This window comes from Dendroctonus ponderosae, unplaced genomic scaffold (assembly GCF_020466585.1).
Source record: "Dendroctonus ponderosae isolate FM_Combo_2020 unplaced genomic scaffold, Dpon_F_20191213v2 Dpon_F_20191213_2, whole genome shotgun sequence".
Classification (NCBI taxonomy): domain Eukaryota; kingdom Metazoa; phylum Arthropoda; class Insecta; order Coleoptera; family Curculionidae; genus Dendroctonus; species Dendroctonus ponderosae.
This window is the reverse complement of record NW_026018165.1, coordinates 15,255,374-15,269,221: the sequence shown is the minus strand read 5'-3', so window position 1 is coordinate 15,269,221 and position 13,848 is coordinate 15,255,374.

The following is a 13,848-nucleotide window of genomic DNA, read 5'->3' as shown; positions in this document are numbered from 1 at the left end:
CCAAATTCCCCATACATCGTAAATTTACATAATTTGGAAGCTCTTTACATCGAAAGCAGAAAAAAAAACATTTAAACAAGTAAAATTTTAATGTTTTTGCCGAAATTTTATAAGGTGTAGGTCGATGTCCTCGGCGAAAATCAAATTTGCCGAAATGTCTCAAACACAGTTAATTTGCATAATTCCCACGTGTGTTAGGTCGAAAGCACTCAAAAAACTGAATTGTAAAATTTGTATTTTTTCGTCCAAATTTCATGAGTTTGGAGGTCGATGTTTTCGAAGAAAATCCAATTTGTCAAAATACCCCAACCACAGTAAATTTGCATAATTCGGAAGCTGTTTAAGCCAAAAGTAGTCAAAAAATTCGCATGTAAAATTGTAATGTTTTTGCGGAAGATTCCATAAGGTGATGGTCGATGTTTTCGAAGAAAATCTAATTTGTCAAAATGCGACGCATCTTGGGTTGAAAGCAGTCGAAAACTCGCATGTGAAAATTTGTTTTTGACTAAAATTTCTCGAAATGTCCGAAAAAACTTCTGAAATCGGGAAGCTCCTTCGGTCGAAAGTACTGAAAAACTGGCAACTGAAATTTTTATTTTTTTGACGAAAATTTCATAACGTGGAGGTCGACGTTTTCGAAAAAAATCCAAATCCCCTAAAGACTGTACAATAAACTTGGTGTAAATATTTCCATATTTCGATTGGGTTTACGTAATTTTATGTGCCACTCACCTTAGATGAACTCAATTAGAAATAATGAGTTAAGGATTATTCGAAAGAATTAATTAATCTTGTTGTTTACACAATTTATGTCAGAACTGTCGCAAAAGATATTCAAAACTAATAGTTAAAGTGTATAATGTAAACTTCAGCGGTATTTATTTACTAGTTGAGGTTTCACTGTTTCAAATAATGTGCATAAAAACATATTTTTTTATTAATTTATACTACAATTTCAAGGCAAAAGTTAAAAAATATTTGAACAAATTTTTGTAGGTAGTTTAGGTAGGAAAACTGACTGAGTGTGAAAGTTTTCAACAAATTTCGTTTTTAGTAGTTTTCCAGTTGGACGAAAACTCGAAGCGTCTGGATTGATTTAGTAGACAGGAAATATTTGGCGAGTTATTTGAAAGTCGTTAATTTCCCCAGCAAAAATAATTAAAGCAAACTAATTTTGGTGTTTAAAACTATCCATAAGCGGGAACATTAATTCCACCTATGATAATTTCAGCATACTGAAAATGTAATGAATAAGAGGGTTTTCTGAACACGTAACCATGGAAGAGAAATCGGCCTATTGTGAGGGCCGGTTCGGCGGCGCGCATATTGAATTTGAGGTAGTAAATAATAAGTTTGCACCCCATATTTTCGAAACCTGTTAAATGAGGAGGCTCGGGATCGTATCAAGAATCAATTTATGTTGGCAATATTGCATATTTGTGTTTCCCGTGGGAGGCAGTTTCCGATGTTGCAATGGAAACCTTCGAGTGATTCTCCTAAATTGAAACGAAGCAACTGGTTTAACGTCCTACACTGGCACTTTTTTTTAATTAGAAGATTTTATACAACTTTGAATGGAACATTCAATACTTGGGCAGCTGAGAATAGGCACACATTATTTGGAACATTTAAAGCATTGTCCCAAAAACTGAAATATCCTTCATGCAATTGATTTAGCAATTTGCGTCAAAACCCCGGACGATTTCATTAAAAAGTCAAATATTTTAAATTATGTAACAGGACAACAGTCCATTTGCGTCGAGAGTTTTTACCAGTTGAGAGAATTACTCATTTAGTCCTGAATATTACATGTCGACTATATAGACTCTTTCCAGTTCCCTTTTGTATCTTTTTCCATTTCATATTTTTCTGGTTGGATTTATGTGTGTCTCTTGCCTTTGTGCATATAAGATGCAGCTGAGCATAAATATGAGAAAGCCGAGAGCAAGAAAATGGGACAAAAGGGCATTTTTTATTGCTGATATTTATGCTTCCACAGGCACAGATGTATCGAGCTTTGAGGCTCTGTACGAGTTGGAATATGGCGCGTACTAAACGATTGGTAAAATGAACGGACTTTAAAATAAAAAAGTCATTAGGAAGTTGGGAGTGTTTCAAGGTTTAAAATACTTGAATTGTTTTGAAATATAAAAATAAATAGTTCCGAATACATTTCTGAGTAAACTGAGAAAATACTTGATTTTTCAGCCAAAAAATGCGGAAATTGTTTTATTATGTGATATATTTCAACAAAAATTTAAAGAGCCAGGAACTGTAGTAAAAGAAGACTAAAAGATCATTAGAAAATTGAAACACGAATAAACATTGTCGATCAGGATTGATGTAAATGAGTCTTCGTTCAAAACTTAAACTTGTAGAACAAGTGCAAAGTTATGCGCGAAGGTAAAGCCATGGCGTTAATCTTCCCTTAAATATTTCCCCGTGTATTTAGCAAGGTGCAACCCTTCCCATTAATTAGTGTAACTCCACCCGGGGGAGCCCTGAGCCGCCCTTTCTTAAGGACCGCGCTAAACATTAAGACGAGCCCGCATACCCTTAATCTTGGCCCCCTTTTCCACCTTCCACAATTCTTTCGGTGATAATTACGGGCTGTAAAAATAACGGTTTTTAATTTTCATTATTATCAAGCTCCCCAATTAAACCGGTTGATTTATCCTTGTGCCAAAAGTGAAAAAATACATTTTTTCTGGTTTACTTTAATTATGACAATAATTAACTATGACTCATACGAGTTTTGAAAATATCCTACCCGAAATTATGAACTTTATTTTGAATCAGCCAGGCTTGAATCCTTGATTAATAGAGCAGCAAGTTGTAAAAATAGGAGTTTATGTTGCTGAGATCGCTAAAACTCCCTCCAGACTAACGTGAATCGAAAACATAATTTGGGTACTAATAGTTGCTTTGGTATCAAGCAAAAAAGGGCATAACCGAACAATGTTTTTTATTATTTTTTATCTTCTCGACAAAATCATTCGTTACACTAAAGAATAGTACATTGCGGGTTTGAGAAGCAAAAAATTCTCGACTTATCTGGAGTTGATTAGTCAAACACAATCAAGTTTGCTTAACAATGCAACTTTCAACGAAAACCAATCGTGAGATCAACAGAGACTGGAAAAAATATATTTTAATTATCTTTTTCCATTTTTGTTTCGGAGGACAACAAGCTTTTTTGGTTGATTTTCAATTTTATTAGTCAAACAGTCTTATAAGTTGTAGGTTTGTTTAACAATTAACTTTCAATTTAAAACAATTCTCGTGATTCAGTTTGATATGACTATAATGTTGCCTGCAATTTAATCCAGTATTAAAATTAATGATAAACTCCACATAAGTTAGAAATATTGTTCCCTCTATCTCTGCAACATGCACAAGTTTGAACAACCGTAAAGTCAAACATCCGCAGGCTCCCCTATTTACAAGGGTAAAAATCTAATATGCGATCTTTGTTTCCATAAAGAGCATTAGTTCATCTAATTTCCGCATAAAGCCTCATAATTTACAGAGTTTGCTTGCTACTGTTCAGTCAATTTTTTGGTTGTCTTTATTTGGGTTACGGTTTTAGAGTGGTTTTTCTCAAATACTGCCTGTTCAGGATATAACGGTGAAATAAGCAATTTAAGAGCTTAATGTGCATGAATTCTCCTTCAAACTGTTTTTGCCCTGTTAAGAATTCGGCCGCTTATTTTAAAGATATTATTATCGGCAACTGCTTCATTATTATTGAGCGTCTTTTACGGTTAACCAAATGGCGCAGAATTATCTTTTAGAATTAATAACATATTTTTTAAATACACATATGAGACCTTTATATCAACCGCGTCAAAGTCTATACGAAAACGGCCTGAATGTGCAATTAACAGAATGGGCATCATTTTTCTAGCTATCAGTCGTTTGTGAAGAAAAAGTAATTTAGCCTCAAAAACCCAAAAAAAGTTGGATTAATTTCGCATAAATTTTAATGCAAACTATTCACAATTCAAGCAGGTATGATTGCCTTTTTCCAAAACAGTTAATTAAAACCCCCTTTTGAAAAATAACCGTGCGCAAATTTTTAAACCAATAGAAGTTCAAACTCCCCTAACTAGCAAAGGCAGACAAATAAGAAAGCAAAAACTTGTGGTTCGTTTGCGGTTAAAATGGGCGTGGCTGCGGCTTCCAAGGGCTGTTTTATTGGTCCCCATCTCTGCGGTTTACGCATGTGGTTGAATATTTAATTTTTCTCTGGACCCCCGAACGCCAAATTGTCGATAGCAAAGAGGCCTAGAGGTCCTTTTCTGGATTCTTCGAAATCGCTTTAGGTGAGTCTGAACTACTTAAAAGTTTCGTCTGCGAGAACGCCTCGGGATGAACTAATGACCTACAACAGGACGGTATTGATTCTCTGGGCAATGTTGTGTCGTTTTAGTTTTAAGGGGCTCCTTCGATGTGGCATAGACGTTTCAGCGGAGGCTTCTTGAAGGAAAGTTTCACTGGCAATTTCAGTGGTTTTTGCACTTTGGGCCTTAATTTTTATTGATGTGTAGCGATTTTCCTAGTCAGGTTTGAAATTCTGCTCCTTAGGAGAGTCTGGAATGCAATTTTTTATTAAAAAGAAACTTCCTATGAAGGAGTTATATGTGTCCAGGTTTGTCCTTTGAACAAGAGATTTTCCCATTTTTACAATTCTCGTGTAAGTCTGTTTTCCTTGAGTTGATTTGTTAGGATTTACTTCTTTCTTTGCTATATCGACATTTTTAGTCTACTCGACACGTCTTTGATAGGGCGTTATTATCAATTCCCAATAAGAGCTAACAGCAACTGATTTTCGGTTATATTTTGTAGAACATTTTTTCGTCTGTTTCTTTCTGTGAAGTTCTATTCATCTCTTAATGTACATTTTTCCTTTATTTTATTTTATAAGTATTCTCTTGCCACTCTGATGCCACACTTGATAATATTTAACGGCGGTTTCCTTCAAAGTTTGTTGGCAATTGAAACAATGCTCAACTTGATGTTTCAGCATTTTAATTATTCCGTTTTTATTTTCTATTTTATCATTCAAAATTCATAATTTAAAAGATCTCATCTATCATTTGGTTTTATTTCTATAGACAAAGCTGCTTCACTTCCCTCTTTTTGAATTGAATGAATGAAGCATTTGTGATATTTTCTTGATAATTACTTTTTTATTCTGAGCGGTTTTTTGGGTTCCCAGACTTATTGTTAATATTTGTGTTTGTCGTTTTATATTTTTTGAATAAATTCTCCAAAATAAATAGCGCTATAAGCCAGTGTTAAACCTGGATTAAGTAGAGAGAAGGGAACAAATACATGTTTTCTACATAAGTTTTGTTCTTTAATAATCACATTCATAATTTTAGCAAATACCAAACCACTTTTGTCATATTCGTACTATAATTGAAAACATTTGCTGATTGAAATCGGGGGTAGATGAAAACGTTGCAGTATTTTCACTCACATTTAAACAACTGAAGGGTTTAAAAGAATAAGAAAGCGCTGTGAAATTTGGAAAAAACAAACTTTTAGCGTTTGATTTTAATAACATAAAGAGAACGGAACACAATCAAAAAGAAACTCCAACTTTTGATTCAAAATTTTCTTACGCAAACGGGTTTAGATGTGTCAAAACTTAATTTCAATTGTGCTTTGTTTTTTAAGTTATTTAAGCAAGCCGGTGTGTTTTAGTATGATTTACCAATCCACTCTTATTTGGCCTTACCTTACTTAAAAAACCAACTGGCTTTCAATTACAAAAACAGTCGCTGAAAAGTAATTCCATTAAATTAATGTCACAAATGGAATAAAAAATTATGAACCATCCAAAATCAAAACTGGAACAAAATTACCTACATTTCGAAATATCCATGGATGTTTGGAAATAGCTTATTCCATCGAATATATTCTCATAAAACGAGGACAATTTTCAAAATTATTTGACTTTGAACGCTGAAAATAAGGAAACGTTAATTTTAAGGCGTTTCGTCAGTTTTAAATCTTTCATTTATTAAACCGTTGACATTCTTGATGCCAATTCAAATTTAGTTTATTAACTTTCATCTTGTTCATTTTGGTATTTAGAATCTTCAAATTGTGGCATAAATTATCCTCCAAATCTTCAACTACATACAATTTAAAAACATGCGGCCAAAAAATCTAGAAAATTACTTTTCTCTCTACTCATGATGACATTACATTCTTAAGTTGGAGATGGATTCGGCTCTTTAAGTTGAAAGTGGTGATTTTTACCACTTTATTTAATTTTTTTGTAAGTCATTTAAGTCTGTATTTTTATACAATTTTCATAGGTTTTCGATTGAATTGTGTACATTTAAGACTGTACTGTTCCTCATTTGCATCTTTAAACTTTAGGCAATCGTCCGTTACCGTATTCGGTTAATTTACTTCGCAATGAAGAATTCTTTTATATCATTTAGACTTTTTTCGATTGAAAATCTCCAAATGAAAATGTATGAAACAATCTACATTGACACAAAATAAAACAGTTAACTTATTGGCAAAACTTCACTTTGGGCCTCAATTGGGTACAAAGCAGAAACGCAGTTTAACACTTCGGAGATTCAACTTCAGAACACAATGTTCAATAAAGATTTTTGGACTGGTTTGTTCTATTTGAGTTAAGTAAATATATTCGGGATCATTCACCTAATCCAAATAATATGCCCACGATTCACCGTTTTCCAATAGAAACTGGTAAGTTTTTCGGCTTTTAGGCCGTGCTGGAAAATAATTTGATCCTGACGTTTTGCAAGCAAGAGTGGTTGGCATCTTCAGAGGTGGTTGGCTTACCACGCTGTAGAATTGTCAGGAAGAAATTATTTTCCAGAACGCCCAAAAAAATCGAAATTCTCCCCAGCTTCAGGAAATGTATGCGAAAGAATCTATAGTGCTTAAGGTCGTTTCGTTTCGCTCCTAAATGTAAAGGCAGACAAAGTTCTCAGAGGGCACCACCTACCTGGACATAGAAGCAGGAATAAATCAATCATATGAATGAAACTGTCTGTCAGGAAGTCCCAACGGATTTTTTTCTGTTATGAATATCAACTACTAATTGCGATTGCCAATCATTTGGATTAAAGCTTCACAAGTCCATCCCCTACAGCAGTAATGGGTTAATCAATAACGGCTGTATGCCGACAGTTGATCTCTTCCAATTCCTGACGTGCGATATTCACACGTATTCTTACAACATGCATTTCGGCTCGGCCTGACCTGCAAATCCTGCTATTGTCGTCGGTAAGTCCAATAAAAATTTAATAATCGACCACATGCGTAAACCGCAGGAATATGGCCCAATAAGATCAGGATTTCAGACCACAGCCACGCCTCTTTTAACCGCAAACCAACCACAAACTTAGGTAATTCCTGTGACGTCGCTGGAGCGACGTCTATAGGCGTCTTAATTCGGACTTCAGGACCTATCGCACCATTTTATCTTCTCCTGGGCAGTTTATTTCCCCATCCAGATTTAGTTGTAAATTATTTCTGATTTGTCCATCAACTGATTAAGACGATCAATCTGAATTATGTTACATCGCTTGGATCGTTATTTTATCGGAGAACGCACTGAAAATTAATCTCAAAATCCATAAAAATTAATTCAGGAAAAATTCGAATTTTTACTTTAATATTACGAAAAGTTTTAATCGGTCAGCTGCTGCGTGGCGCTCTCTGTGAGAAGGCACCAAAACCGGCATAAAGATTTTCTAAGAACGTCTAAGAAAGTGGAAAGAAACGAGCCCAAGAAAGTTTAAAAAGGGTGGCTCGAAATACGGGGTCAGGCAGGGAGCGCCCCGTCTTCAGAAAAGAAAGTGGAGTGTTGAGTATGAGAGGGCGCCAGCGTTGATAAAGAAATGCGCTTAAAACGCTTTTTAATTTTTTCATTTAAATCTGCTTAATAAGCGTCTGTTAACTTTTTAATTTCCTTAGAAGTTCGCTTTTTCCGAGCGTTTATCTGATTGTTAAATTGTCAATCAAATTTAAAATAGCGAAAGTGTATATAAAAACATTACGTATGGTTAGGTTACCATGGCTGAGACCATTAATCAACCGTACCAAAAGGAAATAAATACACAATTAAAATCTGAAAGAGAACATAACAATCACTCGCATTTTCACACGCAAGCAGTGTGTTTTTATGGCATAAAACTGAAATTGTGCTCACCATCACTGAGCTAGATTGCGCAAAACGTTTTGCAACAATATTTTGGAAATATGTTTTCTTTATTATTTTTGTTTTCTTCGTTTATTCCAATTTGCTTCATCTTTATTCTTTCTAGGCTTATAGAATAACAGTCGATTTAACTTCTTGTTTGAGGAACTGAACTTTTTTAAATCCGCTATAAATCGCATTCAATTTTTTGTAAATACCTATTTAAATATTAGGCAGTTATTTGACATGCCTGTGATCTCATTAGTCACTTATTACATTCTCCAGTTTATTTTTATTTATTTAATTTTTGGGTTAAACGTAACAAAACGAACTAATGTTTTTTTCCTACAATACGTGGTAATGAAAGTGTCAATTTTTTTAATAAAACGTGGTAGAAGCATTAACATTTTTCTATTGTTTTTTCGTTTAGTCGTATTGAAATTTACTCATGTCCAAGATTGAAACGTTTGTTCCCGAAAAATTTAAAATATTCGTTTTTGATGAATGAGATATTATTCCAATAGCACGGTTTCATGGAAATTTTAAAAACTAACTTTATTTTTCATTGTCATTATACTAAACATGCCTTATTTATTTTGATGTCAATACCGAAATTTGATTTTCCTCTATAAAAAACCCATTCTCTTGCGGCGAACCTGCAATTAAATTATGAAGAAAATAAGAGGAAAAAATGATAAACTCACACAAAATCTGAGCGATGCAGGTGAAAATATGAGCAAAATAAACTGTTATTCACTATCACAATATTTCTTTGGCATTTTTGGTACCTGAAACTAACACACTCACTCAAATAGAAATTGTATCGGAAAATAGAAATTATGACTTGGAAAAATCAACTGAAACTGCTGAACCTCGGCATCAATGAAAATTGACAATTTTAATATTTTTCCAAACGTTAACAAGATCAAAATTTAGATAATAGAAAATACAACAACAATTTCAGCGTCACTGCCAAAAAGCTTGGGACAAACTGTACTTATTTACATAGCTGCCATTCATTCTTTAGACTATAAAGTATATTCTCGTATTCATTTTACATTTAAAAATGTCGCTTTTAAAATTAATTTTAATTAGTTTATGTGTTAGTTCCTTCGTTCAAATTTTCCTCACCTCACTTGTTTTAAACGGCCTTTCAAATGTTTGCTCTTCCTTTTGGACAATTTTATATTGAACCCAACTATTTCAGCAGTTTGTATGAACAAGCTGAACAAACTTGAGAGGAAACAGTGAACAATTTGATCGAGTTAACGCAGACAGCTTAACAAGTTCTAATTTTTCATAATATCTTCATAAATAAATGGAGAGGACTTGTAGAAAATCATGTTTAAAGTAAGGAAAGTCTAGTTAATTCAACCTGAAGGTGCTAAAAATGGCTTTCAGTTATTCTATAACATTGATTCTATTTGTCAAAACCATAACAAATTGTCTTTAGTTTGGGKTAGGGGTGATCAAGCCACCTTAATACTTCCATAGAATAATTCCATAAAACTAACGGTTTCTGCATATTCAGAACTAGAATATTTTTGATGATTGTTAAAGCGGGAAACAGCAGCGAAGATCAATTACTCTTGATAGTAAGCTGTGCAAATTTTCGCATAATTTGAAGAAACAACGCATATAACTTTAAAAATGTCGGCATGTTTCTGTAGGTAATGCACGTGTGTAGTCATTTTAGTAGAGGATTGCCTCAGAATAAGTGAAAAAAGATAAAAATAACTATAAAATGGCAAGTGCGTTTCAATTCATCCTGAGTAATTTCCTTGTGCTTCTTTAGAATTGCTCAACAGATAATTTTCAATTCGGTTCCTGCTATTTATAAAAATTCTTGGCATTTTATGTACAAAGAGTAAATAATCCACTTTTTTTAAAAAAGAATAATTAAAAGAGCGCACTGAATGTAATGCAAAAGCGCAAAATGCCACGTCATATAATACATTGTTTCACCTGCAATAAGTAGCCGAATCCTAGAAACTCTCCAACAAACCTAACCCTACACAAAACAGTGTTTAAACTTCCGAACTGCTACCTTGAAAAATTCCTTTGTTTCGAACTTTCCTTTTAGTTCTCGTCTACTCCCTTTTGGCGACCACAGGCGGTCAATTCCAGTAAAAGTTCAGAAACATTTCGCCAAAACGAGGAGAAATGTTCTGCAGTGTCCGTTCTTTCTATTTTTCGCTTCCGTGTATCTATATTAATTGTTGCGGAATTCTTTGGATATCTAGGGAAAATTTTCGCCGAATTTTAGCTGCTGCTGGAATTTCTTTAGAAAATTCATCAGCGGGTATTGTTTAGAAATATCGATGTTATATGCGCCAAAGATGTCGGTTTTAGGCGAATATTTCAGCCGAAAGTGAGCAAATTGAACAAAGAGCGCCATTTGGAACACACACTTTTTTTACAAACTGCATTAACACTACTTTTATTTGTCGCGTTGTTTTTCAGTTGAACCTGAGTTGTCTAATATATTTGGATTGCAAAGAATGGAATATGTTTTCACTAGCACTTATAATTGAATGGAAACATCCCGCATCTAAATAATTCCTGTTTTGGCCGCGGCTCTACTTCAGAAATATATACGTCCTTTGAGCCTCCAATTTCGTTTCTCGTCTAAGAAAATAAATGAAAAGCGTTTCGAAATTGCAGCCAAAAAAGAGCATTTAGAAACGTCAAAATTATACGCTAATAAAAACACGAAACGTCTGAGTAGAATTTTGCGGTTTCTTTGAAAATCTCGCAGTGTTTGAAGCTGGATCGCGTTCCTTTTCTGTTCGGTTCGTGTTTACAGCTAGAGAACGCGAGCTCTTTCGGTTAATTTGCTATTATGTGAACTGGAAATTTATTAGCTCTCAAGATATTAGGCAGAAAGCAGAGTTTTTCGTGTTTATTTAAATAAACAGTTACAATAAGATTTAATAAACAGTCACGCAAACCAATTGTTTGCATTTAATTATATTCAAATAAATAAACCTAGTGGAATTTCGGCAACTATAATAAAGCAATCAATAAATTATATATTAAAGCACTAATTTCCGCAGTAATTAATTAGTTCGGTCAGCTATCGCGTGAATATTTCACGATGGGATCGGATAGTTTCGATTACAATAGCGCACTCATTTGATTCAAGATATTTTTGATGTACTTTTTTATGAAAAGAAGTTATTGTACATGCGGAGTGGTTGAAGAACCTTATTATTACGCCTTACTTGGCAATAGATTTATAATTATTTTGGAGGTTTAGAAGCCGTGTTTTTGAGGAATCCATGCTAAAAACACTATTCACTTTTTTTTCATACCCGAACATTCTACATTCGGCAGTTTCTTCTTTGAGATTCGAGCTTCCCCAGGTATTTCTTCCAGACAAAGAGTATGTAAAGTTGATACTTTTTAAAACACTTTTGTTTCATCTTCGTCCAACATTCGCTTTCTTGTCTTGCAAACAGTTGGCTCAGTAGCACTACTAATAAAATCTACTATGTTTCTTCAGGTAGGACGCATAATACTTTATGTACTTAGGTGGAATCTAGCTAAAATAAGCGATCAAATATATATGCGGAAAGTTTTCGCGGATGAACAACTAACTAACATAAACATCAATATAGAGAATTAAAGTTTAAGGAGAAGGGTAACGTATGGATGGAATAGGGCTGAGAAAATAACAACATAACACGTATGTGTTAATCAGGATTAGGAAGGGTTTACGCTCTATGACAGCACCCTGGGGAGCACAAATTCACTTTGCTTTAGGTTTTATAGTTGCTGCCATAGCTGAGCGTGTTTCTTTTTGCTTCCCTTCAGCAACAAGTAGAGTCGTAAATTAAAGCTTTTATGAGGACTAACTAAGAAGAATAGGCATTTTGTTGCTATTGTTCAAGAAAAGACTCATAGAAATTGAATTTTGAATTTCACGAGGTTTATTTAAAATGAGGCTATTGAGTGATAATTCTTTCATTTAAATTACCCCAACTGCGACATGTGTATCCAACAAGAATGAGGCTTAAACCAGCAAATTGGGTGTTCGTTTGCCTGTAAAAGATTAAATTATATCAGTGACTATATATTTTATACTAAGTTTAAAACTTTGCTTGCATGTGTCAATTAAGTTTTCCGTTCAGCTGAATATTTCTCTTACTGAGTTAATTAGACGAATTAAATGTATATTGCTTTTACTGAGTGTGGGTGTAGTAAAAATAAATATTAGTACTTTTGCACGTTGCTCAAAGTACATTTTTTTGATTTTGTCAATTTTCTTACAAATCAAATCTGAACCCAATGAATTTCACATACTCTCTTTACAAAATATAGGTACTTACTAATATTTATGAATCACACTTACCTCTGAAGCGCCAAAATCTTCAACTCAATTTGTATGCTTGCTTAGCCCGTCTCGTTTGAGGGTTTGCCAACTAATTAAAACACAATACGAATAATACCTAACGAGGTTCGATCATCTAGGGTGTTTCTATTACCCAAAGCGCACGTGTGGCCACTACATATGAATCCGATAATATTTCGTAGTCGGACTGCCAGTATATTAGCTCTAATCGACATTCGGAAGGCCATTATAGGCTACTAATTAGTGGTGGCAGGTGCACCATTTACCAACTGAAGGGAATTGCAGAATCCCCTCGGATSATTGTATTATTAGTTCATATTTGGATATTGGAAASCATCATTAATTATTTATTAAACGCCCWAAATTAKATTTTTCTGAGCWTCACTCGGTTGCTTCTTTTYACTTTTTTTTTTARGRGAACGTTGTAGYTTTGTTTAATAYGTTAATTWACGAATATCCAARAACTAATTAGAACAAGTGACAKRACAAATGACATTWTTGCAGAACAAAAAACAGCAAAAACAGAAAGTTGYCTAAACTCGAAATYCATATAACTTTSTCTGCAGAATAACTAAGAAAAATCCAGCAAGACCACAAATTGAATCGCTAGAGCATTCTGWACGGAAAAAAWTTKMRATATTTGAAGCMWTTTGGACRATWKGTAWAWTRTKAGATMKATGATATYGGCCGTATTTTGTAATCTAAACAYCTTTTWCCACAMAAGCTARTGGCRATACGAATTTKCATATRGTAAAAAAAWYWATTACAGGCAAGGACCAGGAGGAAAATGTGGTTGAGGTTCCGACTTTAAGAAAAAATTTAATTTAAGCACAAAAACATTGCAAAGAGGGATGCAGTATAGGGGTGATTTGCTCCGGCACGTGACCTCCTAGCGGAAAACGTTCAATGGCAGAGTTGTAGATAATAAAAAATTCTAAACCGGTATCTCTTTTTTTTGTGAAAATTTCAATTTTGTGAAAAAGAGGTTCTCGCGTAAGGTATTTACCTCTTTTTCACAAAATCTCGAATTAGCCGTCAAAATGGCGAAAAAAAAGTACATTTTTCGAGAAAACCATCGTTATTTTCCACGAAGAATCGACTTCATCCTTTTTGTATTTCTAAAGTATATAAATGGCAATTTTAATAGTTGTAATGTCTACCCTGAACCCTTTTTATTATCTACAATCTGCCATTGAACGTTTTCTGCTAGATGGCCACGTTGCGCCGCAAATAAGTCGTTTTCAACCCCTAAACTGCATCGGTATTTCACCACAGTATTTTTGCGTTGAAAATTTTC